We start from the raw sequence: 17,033 nt of genomic DNA, 5'->3' as shown, positions 1-17,033 counted from the left end.
TCACGTGTCTCTTTCCCCTGTGGATTTAAACGCGGCCTCATTCCTCTTTCTTTGCCAGATTGTCTTTGTCACCTCTGTGTAAAGCTCTTTTGCTTGCATTACGCTAACTGCCTCCAGTGGTAGGCTGGTTTTGGATTTAAAATTTTTTTTTTTTTTTTACTTAATGCCTAAACCTGAAGGAGGTTTTCAGTAAGACCCAAGCCATGTCCTTGCCACCACATATGTGACTGTGCCAAAGAGATCCTCCCTTGGGTGGTACCACCCAAGGGTCGTCTGTACTCCCTATCTGGCCCTGAGAGAAATGCCATGGATAAATACATCCAGGGGCTCTGTCTGCAGGGATGATTCACCCTCCTCCCTGCTGGTGCTGGATTCTTTTTTTGTGGGAAAGATAAACAAAACCCTCTGGCTGTGTATTGATTACCTCGGCCTGAATGACATCATGTTAAGAACTGCTATACCCTGCCACTCATCTTGTCTGCCTTTGAGCTTCTTCAAGGGGCCTGCATTTTCCATGAGCTCAACCTACACATTGGCCATCACCTCATTAGGATCCATGAGAAAGACAGGTGAAAAACAGCATTCAAAAGCCCCAGTGGCCACCGCAAGTGCCTTGTGATGCCATTAAGACTCACCAACGCCTCTGCTGTCTCCAAATCGCTGGTCAAAGACATCCTCTTAGACGTGTTGAATATCTTCATGTTTGTCTTACTTGATGTCATTCTGATCTTTTCCCAGACTGAAGAAGACAATGTTGGTCAATAAATATACTTTTGCCTTTTTTTGTTTGTTTTTTTTTTTTTGTGCCTTGCTCATCAGACACTTGCATAGTGTGGAAATAGTTAAACACAACATATCTATGATGAGAATCACATACCTGTCCTCTATTGCTGGTGTTTGGCCCATTCACCTCCAATGCCACTGACCATACATTACATAGACTGTTGCCACTGTAGTTGCGTCGTTCTAAATATTTAGTCAAAGTATCCTGTTAACAGTGCTCTACTTTCACCTGGGATTTAGTTTATGTAACATTGCTAACACTGTTCTACTTTACAGAGAAATTCGAAACTGTAGTTAGCAGACTGTTAAATACACCAGCAGGAGGATCGTGAATATGCAAGAAACTGACCATTTTTTCAATTTCCATGTAAATCTTTTGAAATTTTAACCCCTACACAATGACTGATAATGTGCTTTCAAACAATACATTTTACAATAGTGTGCACATAAGGCAAAGCATTTAAAGCACCGACTTATTATTATGACTTGGAGTGATTAAAAAAAAAAAAAAAAAGCTAGATTGTGGAAAAAAAATATTACATTTTTAACACATTTGAAAATAAATTGAAAAAAAATACAAATAATATTAACTTGAATGAGTTGGCATGTTGATAAGAGGCAAATTTAAACACTTACATAGTGACAGAGGAAAATGGAATGAAATATAATGATGCTGCATCCATCCATCCATTTTCTACCACTTATCCTGTTAAGGGTCACGGGGGGGCTGGAGCCTATCCCAGCAGCCTTCAGGTGAGAGGCGGGGTTCACCCTGGACGGGTCGCCAGTCCATCGCAGGGCCAACACATATAGACAGACAACCATTCGCTCTCACAGCCACACCTACATCAATTTAGAGTATCCAGTTAGTGTAGTCCCCACATGCATTACTTTGGACTGTGGGAGGAAGCCGGACCCTTAACAAGATAAGCGGAAGAAAATGGATGGATGGATCTCAAAATAAACAAAATAAAAAAGGCTAATACAGAGTTTGCACATGATGAAATCTTTTGGCACTTTTTGCCCCAGCCTAAGAGAGATTTCACAGTGACACATACTAAATAGGGCTAACTCGACTAGTACAGGGCTTGCTAGCCCTGCTCCAGAGCAGAGTTAGCCCAGAATTTTTGGGGGATATTCCCCAGAAAAAAACAACTAAGCCAAGGGCTACCATCTGCCGGTGTGAAACAGGGCTAAGGAAAGAAGTAGAACTTGTGTCACCATTTTGCTGTCAAATCACACACTGTAAATAATTTCCCTTTAAAATAACAGTATAGAGCTGGCAGCAGGGATACCAGCAGTAAATAATAGCGTTATTTTTAGGGTATTCATCCGTAAATTGATTTTACAGTTGTAGACCATAAACCAGAAATATGGTATATTTCTGTATTTCTATAAATTATTTTAGAGTTGGTAGCAGGGACACCAGCAATATACTGTAATTTTAGGGTATTCATATTGACTTTACAGTTGTATGTAAACCAGAATTGCAGTATATTTCTGTATTCACACTGTTAAATGATTTTACAGTCTAATACAGTAAAAAAAATAAATGCAGCATATTTGTATGATTTGGAAATTACAATAATATTCTGTTTAAGGTTACTGTAGACAGGCACAGTAGGTAATCCAATAATTCAGTTTAGCAGATTCCTGAAATATCGTTCTTAAATGAAACCAATAGTAGAACTTCATTATTGTCGGGACTACACACAATTGCGAAAGCATTATTGTGAATATTGTGCAAAATAAGCAATAAAAACTTAGAGAATCAAAATAATTTATTTCAATAAGCAATATAATACTGAATACTGCTACTTCCAAAAAATGGAAAAAAACAAATAAAAAATAAACCCTGTTGGATCACGCTGAGATTTGAGGAGCAAACAGGAACAGCCTCATAGTGTCTGCTTCAGACTATTGCGATAAATTCTTAAATTGCTTTTCAGAGCACAACCTGCTGGTCAGGGTATAACCTATAGCTGACTTTTTGGGCCAATGTCAATATCATTAAACGTTGTCTTTAACATACAAGTTTGAACACTTGTTCAGTAACACAATGGGTCTAAGAAAAAGACCAACAAATACAGAGGAAATAAGAGTTTAAACACTATTAAGACTATTTACAAAGTAGGAACATGAAGACCTTTTTGATTACGTAAGAACATCCAGCAAACCAGCATGTGTTTTTTTTTTCTTAAAATAGTCCTGTGAGATGGATTAAAATTTCCTCAAAACTCCACTTAAAAGATTTGCGTTATGTAATCTGCAGTGTATTTTCTGCTCTCTCGTGCTTGCTTTTTAAAATAGTCCTGTGAGGTAGGTTTGTGTTTTTACGTCTTAGTTCCGGTGGGAATCTGGGGGGATGTGAACAGCCCTAATTCAAATCTTGTGGATCCAGGAGAGATGACCATCAGTTTACTAGCTGCTGTTCCTCTGCAGCATTATTCCAGTGGAGCCACTGTCAAACAATATGAAACAAATATGATACAATTAGGAATGTATAAGGTACTCTCCAAGCTAATGCTTGTAAAGCTAATAATACCACTTCTCTTATGGCTCAATGTGGCAATGCCAGACTGTCAAAACACATGGAAAGAGAGCAAAATTAAGATTAAATAACAATAAAAAATCCCAAAATAGAATACTTTTTCGGCTAGCCTATTCAAATATAAGCACCACTGATTGGCTTACATATAGCTAGACAAACTCCTGAGCATAATAACAAACATTCTTGGCAATATACATAAAGTAGCCCACCCACAGGCAAAGAAAATAAGATTTTAATTGACATACCATTTAATTTTGTAGATGCAAGACTGGAACGGTTGTGATGAAGACTGTTGATTTATAGCACGTCCGCTAAATTGTACATTCTGCCATCTGGAAAGTCTCCCAAAAATACTGTAGTGTCCTGTCATTCAAAACAGCAGCATAACGTTTATGGCCTTTGTCCTGTTGCTCCAAGTTAAGAAGCCCACAATGCATTGCTTACTACAGTACTAAATTGTTAAACATGAAAACTGTATTTTAGTGTTGAAAATTTACATCAATTGCTTACAGTGCAGTCCTTCCCTTAGAAATCAAGCCGTGTCTGGTAACAGGTAACTTGCAGCTTAACTAATTCAAAGCCATGGCATGAAAGAATTCAAATGGTCAAACTCGTCCCAGGCTGAAAAGGCGCTGTAATGGAGTTTGTGGCCAAAGAAGCCTCTTCAAGATAAACTTGATGGAACATGCCAGAACATAAAGGTTTTTCACTCGCTGTTAGCAATGTTGGCTGGCTGAGGCTGGGTTCATCATCATGCCTCAACAAGTAAAATAAGTTTATATATATAAACTTCTTTTACTTGTTGAGGCATGGTGATGAACCCAGTGTGTGTATGTGTGTGTATATATATATATACATATATATATATATATATATATATATATATATATATATATATATATATTTATGCATATAAATTAAAAAAACAAAGAAAATCAGAAAGGCATGTCAACATCTATCAACAACATCATATAATTGAATGCATTGTGAAATATAAAACCATTTAAAAAATGCTGAAACAGATCATCAAAAGTACTTAGAAAATCATTTATACAGCCAGATGTTCTGCTCAGGTAAAATCTCTTCATAGAAAACATGATTTCACTTTCTTCATCCATTGCTGTTTTCTGCTCTGCCATAGCTGCAGCCCTGAGAGCAGTTAATAGAGTCTTTTGCTCTGCCAGCTAGTTAAAGAGAAGAAAAGTGTTGTTCTGCCCAGCAGCATCAGGGAGAACATCTTGCTGCCTTCCTCTAAAGAAACAATTGAATGCCCTCCCTCTGAGTCCTCTGGCCTGGGGCCACACTCTTGCTCCCTATAGTTGATCTCCTGGGCATGGACCTCAACCTGCTCCTCCAAGGATCTCTGTGGGGTGTTTGGGTCATCTCTGAGCTGCTCATAGCATTCATAGACATTAGTATGGATGATAATAATAATAATAATAATAATAATAATAATAATAATAATAATAATAATAATAATAATAAGGGCCAACATGTATAGACGGACAACCATTCACACTCAGGAGTCATAATAACACACAATATTCGTGTTGAAAAATTATTCTCGTGCAAAAATTAAAAAAAAAAAAAATTGTAAAGCCTCTGCCACTGTCAGAGTGCCCAGATGACCCACTTTATGTGGGACAGCACAACATTTTCAACTGAAATACTGCATTCCACAAATTGAGACTATGTCCCACATTTTAATTGCCGTTTGTTTTCTTACGCCAGGATAGGCTTATTTCTAGTCTGGCTTTAGTGGCAAGGGTTAGGGAGGGCTGTTAATTGAACTACAGGGTAGGAGCACAGTGATTTGGACAATGTGTTCTTGTTGACCTGTCGTCCTGCCAACAACTATACCCCCAAGCAATGGCTAAAATTATAAGCAGGATTTAGAGGGGGAAAAAAAAAAAAAAACAGGAAATGCAGCTCCAACAGGGACTGGGAAAACAGCATGTCCAAGGGAAAGCCAGAGCTAAGTAATTCAATTTGGGATATATGTTTTTTTGTTTTTTTTAAATTTCATCATTATTTTTATTAGCCTCGTCTGTCGAGTACAGCTATATAACCAGAGTGCAAGCATAGAGATATTAAGAGGTAAAGGGCAGAGTAGATGGATATATATTACACTGGCTCATCTATTTATAGACATAACTTGAAAATCTAAGAATTCCTATCCATCCCACACTGCCCCAGACAAGCATGCTATTTGGTCCACATTTTGTTGAGATCTGCTCATTCTAGACGCTGTTGTATATTTAAATACTTAACAACACCCTGTACAACCTGATAGACAGTTCATTCTGCTTACATAACAAGAGGAAGGTGTTCAGAAATACAGTCTCAGTCACAGCTAACTGGATTCGTTTTAAAGAAGCTGAACCAAAACAAAGCAGTGCATGGAGCAGATGCTTGTGCCACTGCAGCTGCTAATGTGAGCTCTGGCCAGTTGGAAGCACTTCTAATGTCAATTCGTTCCACCGGAACCAGGTCAAGGTGCAGCTTTTTCATGTTGAACCGGAAGTGGGGTTTTTTTTGTTTTTTAATAGCTCACACCACATCCACGTTTGTGGATTACTGTGGTAACAGCTGGGTTACAAAGACCTGAGTTGGAGCAGGTGATGCATCTGAGAGTCTGTAAGTGCAAGTTTTGCTGTGAATCAGTTGTCAGTTTGTCAAACAACTGTGAGTAGCTGAGAGGCAAATTAGACTGTCTTTGGTGAAGTAATGCTGATATCAAGCAACTGGATAATGTTAAGAGACGTAAATGCTCCAAGATTTGTGGGTTTATCAAGACTGACTGATGGGGCCTTTCAATGTCCTCTTGACTTTCATCTTCCCCTAGAGGGAGACCTAAGTATCAGGGGTGTGTGGGGAGGCTCCAGTTGTCCCTTATTCCCAATTCAATATGAAATACAATTTCTTTGTCTCACATTTTTCTCCCAATCTGCCACACTTGACCACCTTACTCATTTAATGTCATTCCTGAACAAAGAACTCCCCTGGTAGAGAATAAGAGATATTGAAGAATGGGGATGAGATTGTACCATTGTTTTCAGGGTGTGAAAAACTACCATAAAACACTCAATGAAATACATGCAATAAAATGCATACTTTAAAGCTGCCATGCTGTTTGTGCGGCTAGTACTTTTCACCTACATGATCAGCTGCTCTGTATGTACTATATTGGTCAATGTAACATTCTTATGCCTTACATTCCGTCTAATATGATTGATTATGAATAATTGTACTTGTAATAAAATGCTACATTACACAGGCCTGTGTTGTAGCCCAGCACTAATTGATTAAACCTGCAAAATTTGCTTGAACCTGCAACAATTGTCAAATCACTTCATGACAGCTATAAAGTTTCTGTAGGCTATGGACCCAGGAACAGACTGCATGACATTCACATTCTGTATGCAAGAGGAGTAAATTTTTCTTTTCCTGGCTGGGTTGAGAAAGGTGACAGTTTTGAGCAAAATCATGGGAGACATTTTGAATTGGATGTGTAAAAACTGTTGGTGAAAATGAGCATCTGCTCTGAAAAGCCTAAAAGCATTCTGTCTTATTGGCATATTCACTGATTGCTAAATGTTATGTTAGTAATGCGGTTCCATACTGTCCTCACATCGTTTGTCCCATGCAAAGCTAAAGCCAACTAACATCCAAAAAAAAATCATCCAATGACACACAAGTATTGCCTTTCTTGTACTCTACTGGTCTTGATGTATTTTTGTTATAGTTAAATAGAAGTATTCCACTGATTTTACAACAGATAAGTATAATAACTGTAACATTTACATGGACAGCAGTATGACACACCACCACACCACCCACTGCAGTAAATTATAATAAAATTTAAATGATAAATCCTGAATCAGACGGGTACAAAAAGTTTCAATAAAAACAGATTCACATACTACCCTATGTTAAATGCTAACAGTATCACAGTAAGCAAACTGCTAACAGAGCATACAAACAAGACCACCTATAATGGCATTACAGAAAAAAAAAAGATTTTTTTTTCCTTTCAAAAAAAGGTTATACTATTTACAGATAAATGATCTCCAAGACAGAAGTGTTGCTTTAAAACATTACAACAACAACAAACACTTCAAAAAAATTAAGCCAGTAGGCTACTTCTTGGCTAATTGAGTTCAGCTTTTCTTAACTTTACAGAAATATCTTTTAACATGTTATAAACAAATTACGATTTCCATCCATTACCTTCTACTTATTCCTGTTAGGGGTCACGGGGGAGCTGGAGCCTATCCCAGCGGCTACGGGTGAGAGGCGGGGTTCACCCTGGACAGGTCACCAGTCCATCGCAGGGCCAACATATAGAGACAAACAACCATTCACACTCACATTCATACCACGGTCAATTTAGAGTATCAATCAGCCTCGTCCTCTCTTGATGTCTTTGGACTGTGGGAGGAAGCTGGAGTACCAGAGAGAACCCACACAGGCACAGGGAGAACATGCAGACTCCACACAGACAGATCCTGTGCCCGAGCCGGGACTCGAATCCAGAACCTTCTTGCTGTGAGGCAACAGTGCTAACCACTGCACCACCATGCCGCCCAAATTATGATTTATCAATCAATTTAAATAATTGATTGACTTAACATACAGCAAAGGTTTCCTAATACCACTTAAATGTACTGTTAAATTAATGACTGTTTAGTCGTGGTGCCACAATTTATGGTTAGAGGACAAGTACCAGCTGCAGGTTTATTACATTTGATTATAAATATTTAGCATACACTGTCTTTCTTGTCCATCACACACATTTGTCACTGTGTCCCATTTTCAGAGGTTTATTTTGATGACCATGCCTCTATAATAAAGCTATTCAATTTTTTAAAAGACAGCTTTGGCGGGGTTTTTTTGGGGGGTGGGGTTGATGTCTGGATCGTCATGCAGTTAGGCAGAACCTTATTATATGCTAAAATTCCTATCAGGGGAATTATATTTCTTTACAGTTTTGGCTTGTGAACCTGACAATAATGTATGCCCTTTTCTTTTTTTCCTCCCTCATTTTCTTATGCAACAAAGCAACAAAGCTGGGAAATGCAAAGTAATGATGACTAACATACTCCGTGGCTTATTTTGGGAGTTTGTATTTGGTCCTGAATGGATTTATAGGCTCCTGATGGATTTAGATATCATTGCGCAAAGGCCAACTATCTGTTTCCGTACAGTACACAATCATAGTACTCAAGCACTCTCCAGGCCTTTGTATCACACAGACAAACCCTGACAATCCTCCTTGACTGCCTCTTTTGTCCAATCACAGTCTCCTCCTGGCCCACACATGGGGATCATAAAGCTATAGACAACTATGTTTGGTGGATAGGATGACCCAGTTAAGTACTTGAATAACTAACTGATGACTGCACCCTCCCAACTCATCTCAGCATCCTTGTAAGAACTAATACATCCAACAGCACAACTCAACATATCGTAATGCATAATGCAGTTTAGAATTAAACTGTTTTTCATCACAGCATGGTACATCATCACTTACCAAATGATGCAGCTCTCTATAAGTTCTTCAGAAAATGGCAACCCTCGCAGGAAAAGCTTCATGGAAAAAGCAGACGAAGCAAACCTCTTATTCACATACAATATTCATTAGCCACCGTGCAAAGACAAGACCCCCATCTAAAATGTCAGCCAGAGTTTTGATGTAAAAGAAGCAAACATGTTTTTCATTTAAAGCTTGACCAGTGAATATGATCTGTAATCTAATGTGCCTAATAGTAGCAATATTTTTTTGATAAATATATATATACTCCATAGAAGAATACCGCATAGTTAAGGTTTTATTAGCATGAATCATTCTCCAACGAACATTCTACTGTTATAAGCTTCTGAGTCTGTAAGATGAGATGCACATCCATAGAGACATGGACTGTTCCCTTCCCACATGTTGCAGAGTAGTGCTCGAGAAGGTCACTCCCCTGATAGGAATTTTGCGCCTGCTAATTTGGGTTGACATCCCGTGTCATCGAAAGTGTTTTTTCTGAGACCTGATTATCATCAGAGCTGCTCATGCAAATGACAGGGAGACCTTAAGGGATATCATATTCTATTAAAATATGTAACAGTCTAATTACAGATAAATGTCACATTAGCTTTGTGAGCTACAGAGACCTGGAGTGAATAGGTGATCAATGAAAGAGGTGGAAGGGGCCAGACAAGACTGAGGAAGAGAGAGTCACTATCATTGTTTGTAATGAAAATATGTACTCCTGTCAAATGTATGTTGACACAGAAAAACATTGCTGAAAAAAATCCTCCTAGAAAACAGCTTTGTACTTTCGATAGGAAAGTGATAACTTGAGGTAGACAGCAAACCGAGAAAAAGGCAGGGAAATAAACAAGTATCACTGGCAGGTTGTAGGCTGAGAAGTTTGATGCAACAGCATTAACTGGGAGAGGGACAAGGAATCCTCTGTGTTTGTCTACAGGGCTGAGCAGTCAAATTTTACGCTGACTCAAGTTTTGAATATTTCCATACAAATTATGTAATAAACAAACCAGGAACCACACTTAAAATACTCACTAATTATGCTGGGATAGACAATACTGTCCTGCTCTCCTAAATCAAGGCCTTGTCTTTGGACCCCGGCTCCTCCTCTACCTGCGTTGCGGTAGGCGTGTGACCTCACTTCCTGTTTGTGCATTGCTGAATGTAGTGCTTTGCTTGCTGCGCGAGCTAAAGTGTGATCATCCCCGCTAATTCCTTATTCGTTGACAAATTACCTTCCCAAACTACATATCTACATACTTTATTTGGCCGAAGTTTAAAGACCATCTGTCTTGAAGCGACAGCCTTTATTTCTGTAAACTCTCCACTCTAAGCTAGCAATGGCTTCCCCCTCTCGCTCTCTTCTCTCCTGCTCAGTGTGCCACATGTTCAGTTACTCCTCAGCCTCCTTTAGTGATACTGATAAGTGCGTTAAATGAGTTTGTTTGTAACGTTGGAGGCGAGGCTGAGCGAGGTTGAATTGGACCTGTGGCGGCTCCGCACCAATGGATTCAAACAATTAGCCGCTAGAGCTAGCCAGTCGCCGTTAGCTGGTGCAGACCGTCTTAGCGTAGCCCCAACTAGCGGAGACCAGGGCGGCTGGGTGACTGTCCGAAGGAAACATAGTCCGAAGCAGAAGCCTGCTGTCAGTGACAAACCACCAATTCACATCTCGAATAGGTTCTCCCCACTCGGCGACACACCCGCCGAGAAAACTAATTTGGTAATTGGAAGATCCATTCTCAGAAAAGTGAAATTAGCGACACCGGCAACTATTGTCAAGAGCATTCCAGGGGCCAGAGCGGGCGATGTCAAGTCAAATTTAAAACTGCTGGCCAAAAGTAAATGTAAATACGATAAAATCATTATCCACGTCGGCAGTAATGACAATCGACTATGCCAGTCGGAGGTCACAAAAATTTATATCGATTTGGTGTGTACATTTGTGAAGACGATGTCGGACTCCGTCGTGTTACTCTGAATTCTTATCTGAATTCTCAGTTTATATCCAGTTTAGTTCTCAAATCAGATAAAGTCATTATTGTAGGTGACTTCAATATTCATGTGGATGTTGACAACGACAGTCTTGGTGCTGCATTTCTCTCAATTTTAGACACAATTGGTTTCCATCAGTCTGTTCATAAACGGACTCACGGTCACAACCACACCCTCGACCTCGTCCTAACATATGGAATTGAAGTTGAATATGTAGTTGTATTTCCACAGAACGCACTTTTATCAGACCATCAATTAATCACTTTTGTATTTGCACTAATCGACTACACTCCACTCAGGAAAACGGTGGTTTCCAGATGTTTATCTGATCAGGCTGTAGCTAGATTTAAGGAAGCGATTCCACTGCCGCTAAATTCAGTGTCATGTCCCATTGTTACAGAGGACACTGTTGTCAACCTTAGTCCCTCCCAAATTGACCATTTTATCGATAGTGCAACAGGCACGTTAAGAACAACTTTGGACTCAATTGCCCCACTAAAAACTAAATCTATAAATCCAAGGAAACAAGCACCTTGGTACAATTCAGAAACCAGACAGCTTAAACAAAAAACCCAGAAGTTAGAGAGAATATGGTGCTCTTCCAAACTGGAGGAGTCTCATATAATCTGGCAAGACAGCCTTAAAAGTAATAAGAAAGCCCTTCGTATAGCCAGAGCAGCCTACTACTCTGCACTAATAGAGGAACACAAGAACAACCCCAGGTTCCTCTTCAGTACTGTAGCCAGACTGACAGAGAGCCACAGCTCTATTGAACCAAGCATTCCTGATTCCCTGAGCAGCAAAGGACATTTCATAGACTTCTTTAATGACAAAATTGTACGTATTAGAGAGAAAATTCACCTCTTCCTGCCATCAGCTGACAACATGGCACCTATAGGCTCAGAAGCCTAAGAGGCAGCTGTAGAACCAGACATACACTTTGACAGTTTTTCTACCATTAGCCTTCATGAGCTCAGTTCAGTCATTTCCTCCTCTAAACCATCCACTTGTCTTCTAGACCCCATCCCAACCAAGCTACTGAAGGAGTCTCTACCCCTCATTAGCACCTCCCTCTGAGATATGATTAATGTGTCACTGTTATCTGGTTACGTCTCACAGTAATTAGACCCCTTCTCAAAAAAGCAACCCTGGATCCAGAAGTTTTGGCTAACTACAGACCGATATCAAATCTTACATTTCTCTCCAAAATTCTGGAGAAAGCAGTTGCTAAACAGCTGTGTGACTTTCTCCACAGCAACAGCTTATTAGAGGATTTCCAGTCAGGTTTCAGGATTCATCATAGCACAGAAACAGCACTAATCAAAGTTACCAATGACCTCTTACGAGCATCAGATGAGGGACTCGTCTCTGTGCTGGTCTTATTAGATCTTAGCGCAGCTTTTGATACCATTGACCACCATATCCTTCTACAGAGACTGGAACATGTCATTGGCATTAAAGGAACTGCACTAAACTGGTTCAGGTCATATTTACGTGGTCGATCTCAGTTCGTACGAACTAATGATAAACCCTCGGAAACCACTGCAGTCACTTATGGTGTTCCACAAGGGTCTGTGCTTGGACCAATCCTCTTCACCCTTTATCTAACATGTGGATGACTCAGTGAAGCCCTGCAGTCGGTCAGTGTGGATGACAGACCACAAAGTGGAAAATTTTCAGCACAAAGCAAGGTGTTTTACATACACACAATTGTTTTACCATATAGTTCACTGATATTATTCTATGATGCTTTATATTGTAAAGATGTAAGTTCTTGAAGCACTGTTGTGTACTAGCTCGACCAGGCCTGTTGTGTGCCTAGGGACGACCGTCTCGTTTTTTTGGCTAGCCGCGGCTACATAACTTTAGAAATGCGTTATGTATCATCGTAGTAGTTTACTTTTGAACAGAAATTTAAATATAAATTCATCGTGAAATGAATTGTTCTTTTACACTGTTGGAAAGCCTGATTCCTCTTTACAACAAGGTGTAACTTGTCAAGATTGAATTAGTGGAATGAGTTACACAGCTTAACGTTTGGCAGTGTTACTCATTTCATGAATTTCAACTATTTTTACAAGTTGTAAGGGACAAGGTTAAAGTTTATTTCGTGTCCCCCAAGGGCAAATTGGGTTGCAGTGGCATATACATTAATCAGTACAATACAGGATAAAACAAATACAGTATGTAAACATGCAGTGCTGAAAGGTGACCTGTAGCTAAAGTGCATCTTAATTCGAGTTCATAGGTGTTGGGATGAGGGATCAATAACGCACATATATATATATATATATATATATATATATATATATATATATATATATATATATATATATATAAATATAAGGTCTACTCTTGGCTATTGGCCTCCCTTCAGCAGCATTCAGTGCACCAATGGAGACAGGGATAAATGAATACCAATCTGTTTTTGTGGCACAGGGGACCTGCAAGCGGAGGCCAGATGGTAAGAATATGTACTCTGTGTTTAGTGGGTGGGCACCATCATAGCGAATAGACAGCTCTGTTGAGCACCTGTCTATTGAAGATAGACACTCACTTATGCTGTGAACAACTCAGTGTAGGTGGTGCAGTGGTTAGCACTGTGGCCTCACAGCAAGAAGGTTTCTGGTTCGAGTCCCGGCTCGGGCGCGGGATCTTTCTGTGTGGAGTTTGCATGTTCTCCCCGTGCCTGCGTGGGTTCTCTCCGGGTACTCTGGCTTCCTCCCAACGTCCAAAGACATGCAATTCGGGGACTAGGCTACTCTAGGATACTCTAAATTGACTGTAGGTATGAATGTGAGTGTGAATGGTTGTTCGTCTCTGTATGTTGGCCCTGCGATGGACTGGTGACCTGTCCAGGGTGTACCCTGCCTCTCACCTGTAGATGCTGGGATAGGCTCCAGCCCTCCTGCGACCCTTACTAGTAAGGAATAAGCAGAAGATGACGATGGATGACTTCACCAGTCAGTACATACTATTTAATCGTACAAACAATGAATTTGCATTTGGTGACAACTTTCCTGGGGCATGAGTTGTGTGAAGACACAAAACCAAATGGCCAAAAACGTATAGTATTAAGCTACATTTGCATTTGAAAGCTTGAAGTGGTAGCCAAATAGTTGTATCATCGTCATTTCTTCTATTAACTCACATTACCGATGAGTTTTTTTTTTTCGTGCTGCTCACTAAGTTTCTAGCTTTCCTAGCTAGTTATCTCACCCTTTGTATCAACATAACTGTTTTTTGTCACTATTCTAAAATTATACGCTGTATTTAAGTGTGTGTGCATGTGACTTGTAGCCTGTGTCGATAATAAAACCACAGGAGGTTTCCAACGAAGTATGGTGAGTACCCGTGTATATCACTTGTCTGGAGCAACGCCAAAACGTTGGAACCCTAACACTAATTGCTAAGAAAAAGGGAAAATAGTTTCTGAGGGGGTGTTTGGCTAAAGGCCTGTTTGTTATGTGTGGCATGTCTGTTTGCTGTGTGTATTAGCTAGTTAGTGCAAAGGAGGAGGTGTCAGAACCATCACTTTAACGTTGGTACGAATATTACGTTGGCGGCTTAATTCAGTTGTTCATGCTAGTTTGAGCGTGAATGTGTGATGACGCTGTTGTGGCATACACACAACTTTGTGCTGTGTGTATTAGCTAGCTAGTGGTGGTGTTGTTTTAGCTACGCTGAGAGACATCCAAGTCGAAGAAGGAGTGTGTTATCAAATTTATAATGTGTAAGCTAAGGGTTGCCATCCATCCCTTGAAATACAGAATTGTCCTTTATTTGAGGATAAAATGTTGCGTCCCGTACTGAACCAATATGGGATGTGGTTTGTTCTATATTTTCCTAAATGCCCCAACCACGCTTGTACCTGGAGTCACGGACGCCACCACTGGTTAATTTGTCAAATGTGGCAACCCTTGTCTGAGCATAGAATTATCCTGCTACAATGTACTACACTAACCTGAGCAACAATATTGCCTGTCTATAGAGAATAGGGGGGCAAAGTATATTTATATTTGGGCTCTTGATATATGACGCTTGAAATGTTTGTTTTGTTTTGTTTTTAAAGATGGATGAGTTTGTCCAGCAAAAACTGCATGAGTGGAACCTGGCTGATTTGATCCCAACATTTAAAGGTATGTGATAATGTTCAAAACAAATCAATTAATGACATTTTATTGACTCGATTGATTGATTGATCGATATTGAATACAATTTATGAATTATTCTACATCATTTCATGTTCATTCCATTGATGTAGTTATATTTTTTATTTTTAAATATTGCTTTCTCTGCCTCTTATTTAAGTAATATTTAGTTCAGTAATATTTTAAGTATTTTTTTTTAGTATTCAGGAGTCTTATGTTCAGCTTCAAATACAGATTCTGAAAGTAGTATGGCTAAATTTCTACACTGTATGTCATGTTTTGTCTTTCAGCACAAAAGATAGACAAAGAATCTTTCATCCTGCTGGATGAGAACAGCTTGGCCTCCCTCATCCCCCTTTTTAGGCCACACCTTAAGTTTCAGCACAACTTTAAAAAACTGTGGGAGGCACGCCTTGAGTCATAGTTCTAGACATAATGGGTTATGTGTGCTTTTAGTGTAAAAAGTCTACAGGCAAAGATATGAGACAGTTTTTTAGCCACCTGAGGGTAATGCATAATGTGTACTCTACATCAGCACTCAACTTGGGTTTCAGTGCTCATTTAACCACATAAGATCATTAAGGAGACATTTGTTAGGTCATGCTGTTGAGTCTGACATTGCGGCAGAAGGAGAAAGCGCTTCAGCCAAATTGTCCTGATAGGTCAGAAGAACCACAGTGCTGTATTTCTGATGAGCTGGAACGCATCGACACATCAGAGGCATGGGATGAGTTAGAGGAGGACAGCATAAAAGACAAAGTTGCACTCTTCTTAGCTTGCCTGAAGTATAAGCCCTCACAGACATTCAGTGCCTTAAGAGATGTTGTTGAGTACACATCCAGTCTAGTCAAAGATATAGTTGATGGTTTGAAAAGAAAAACAGCTCCTTTTTTAAGACGTATCAGACAGTCTAAAACTCCTGAATGTGAAGAACTGCTACAGCAGTTTGATGTAGCTGCTGAACCATTCAAGGGCTTTGAGTGTGAATACAAACAAATAAAATACTTCACAGATTCTGGATTCTTTCTGCAGCCAGAGACAGTACCTCCCTCTGGCTTTTCTTACACACAGGTAACTTACCAAGGATACAGGTACGGTTAAAAAAGTAGCAATTCAGGACACTTTCTTAAAACAAATACTGAAGCTCATCTTGGAAAGTCCAGGCATCATGGAAAAAATCACTGAGTGGCGAACACAGCAAAGTACAGTCCTTGAGGATTTTAGCGGTAGTACAGCCTGCCAGACTAATGCACTTTTCTCAGAAGACTTCACTCGACCATTACTTCTTTACTGTGATGATTGTGAGATGGTAAATCCCCTTTGCTCAAAATCTTCAGTCCACAAACTTGGGTTTGTCTATTACACTATTAAATGTTTGCTGCCAGAGTACCATTCAAGTCTCAAGTCTCACTTTCTGTTGGCAGTATACAAAACTGATGATGTTAAAACATATAGAATGAATGCAATTCTTGATCCAATTGTGAAGAAAATCAGGGAACTTGAAGATGAGGGTGTACAGATTAACGCCACACATTTCAAAGGTATTGTAAGGGCTGGTGTAGCACAGGTCTTTTGGAGATAACCTTGGATTTAATAGCATCCTTGGTTACACAGAAAGCTTTGCTGGAAAGAGTGTGTGCCGATGGTGCAGGGTACATAGAAAGGTTCCCAAGGTTCAGACTGTTGATGATTCTACATAAATTCATGATAAAGTCAACTACAATGCAGATATTCTTGGAGACAACCAAAGTGAAGCTGGCATCAAAAGAGACAGTTCCCTCAACAAGTTGAAGTTCTATCATGTGACTGACAATATTGCTCCTGACATCATGCACATCATCCTTGAGGGCATTGGTGGTTAGAACTTAAACGTGTCATCAATTCACTGATTAAACAAAAACTTTTTACATTTGAACAGCTTAACTATCAACTGACCAGTTTTGACTATGGATTGTGATGTTCGCAACAAGCCATCTGACATAAAACCTCAGGATTTTAGAAATCCAGATGGAGC

At 39.6% G+C, this 17,033-nt stretch overlaps 2 long non-coding RNA genes across 3 annotated transcripts; one reads left to right on the top strand and one right to left on the bottom strand.

Annotated features, from left to right (window-relative positions):
- Nucleotides 1-2,256: 2,256 nt before the first annotated feature.
- LOC147258465 (uncharacterized) lies at nucleotides 2,257-9,975 on the bottom strand. The gene is made up of 4 exons (XR_015116776.1): nucleotides 9,909-9,975; nucleotides 8,868-8,923; nucleotides 3,580-3,697; nucleotides 2,257-3,244 (listed from the first exon to the last, which is right to left on the bottom strand). It is a non-coding gene; the product is annotated as an uncharacterized LOC147258465 (long non-coding RNA).
- On the top strand, nucleotides 9,973-16,353 carry LOC147258464 (uncharacterized). Of its 2 annotated transcripts, none has more exons than XR_015116778.1 (3): nucleotides 9,973-9,996; nucleotides 14,941-15,007; nucleotides 15,310-16,353. It is a non-coding gene; the product is annotated as an uncharacterized LOC147258464 (long non-coding RNA). The 2 variants fall into 2 exon arrangements; XR_015116777.1 differs by lacking the exon at nucleotides 9,973-9,996 and adding an exon at nucleotides 14,078-14,212.
- The last annotated feature ends 680 nt before the right edge of the window (nucleotides 16,354-17,033 follow it).

The sequence above is a fragment of the Aulostomus chinensis genome, chromosome 7 (assembly GCF_037954235.1).
Source record: "Aulostomus chinensis isolate RoL2024-O1b breed Wild chromosome 7, RoL_Achi_v1.0, whole genome shotgun sequence".
Classification (NCBI taxonomy): domain Eukaryota; kingdom Metazoa; phylum Chordata; class Actinopteri; order Syngnathiformes; family Aulostomidae; genus Aulostomus; species Aulostomus chinensis.
Note: the sequence above shows the minus strand (reverse complement) of the source record. Positions and strands in the feature narration are given on the sequence as shown.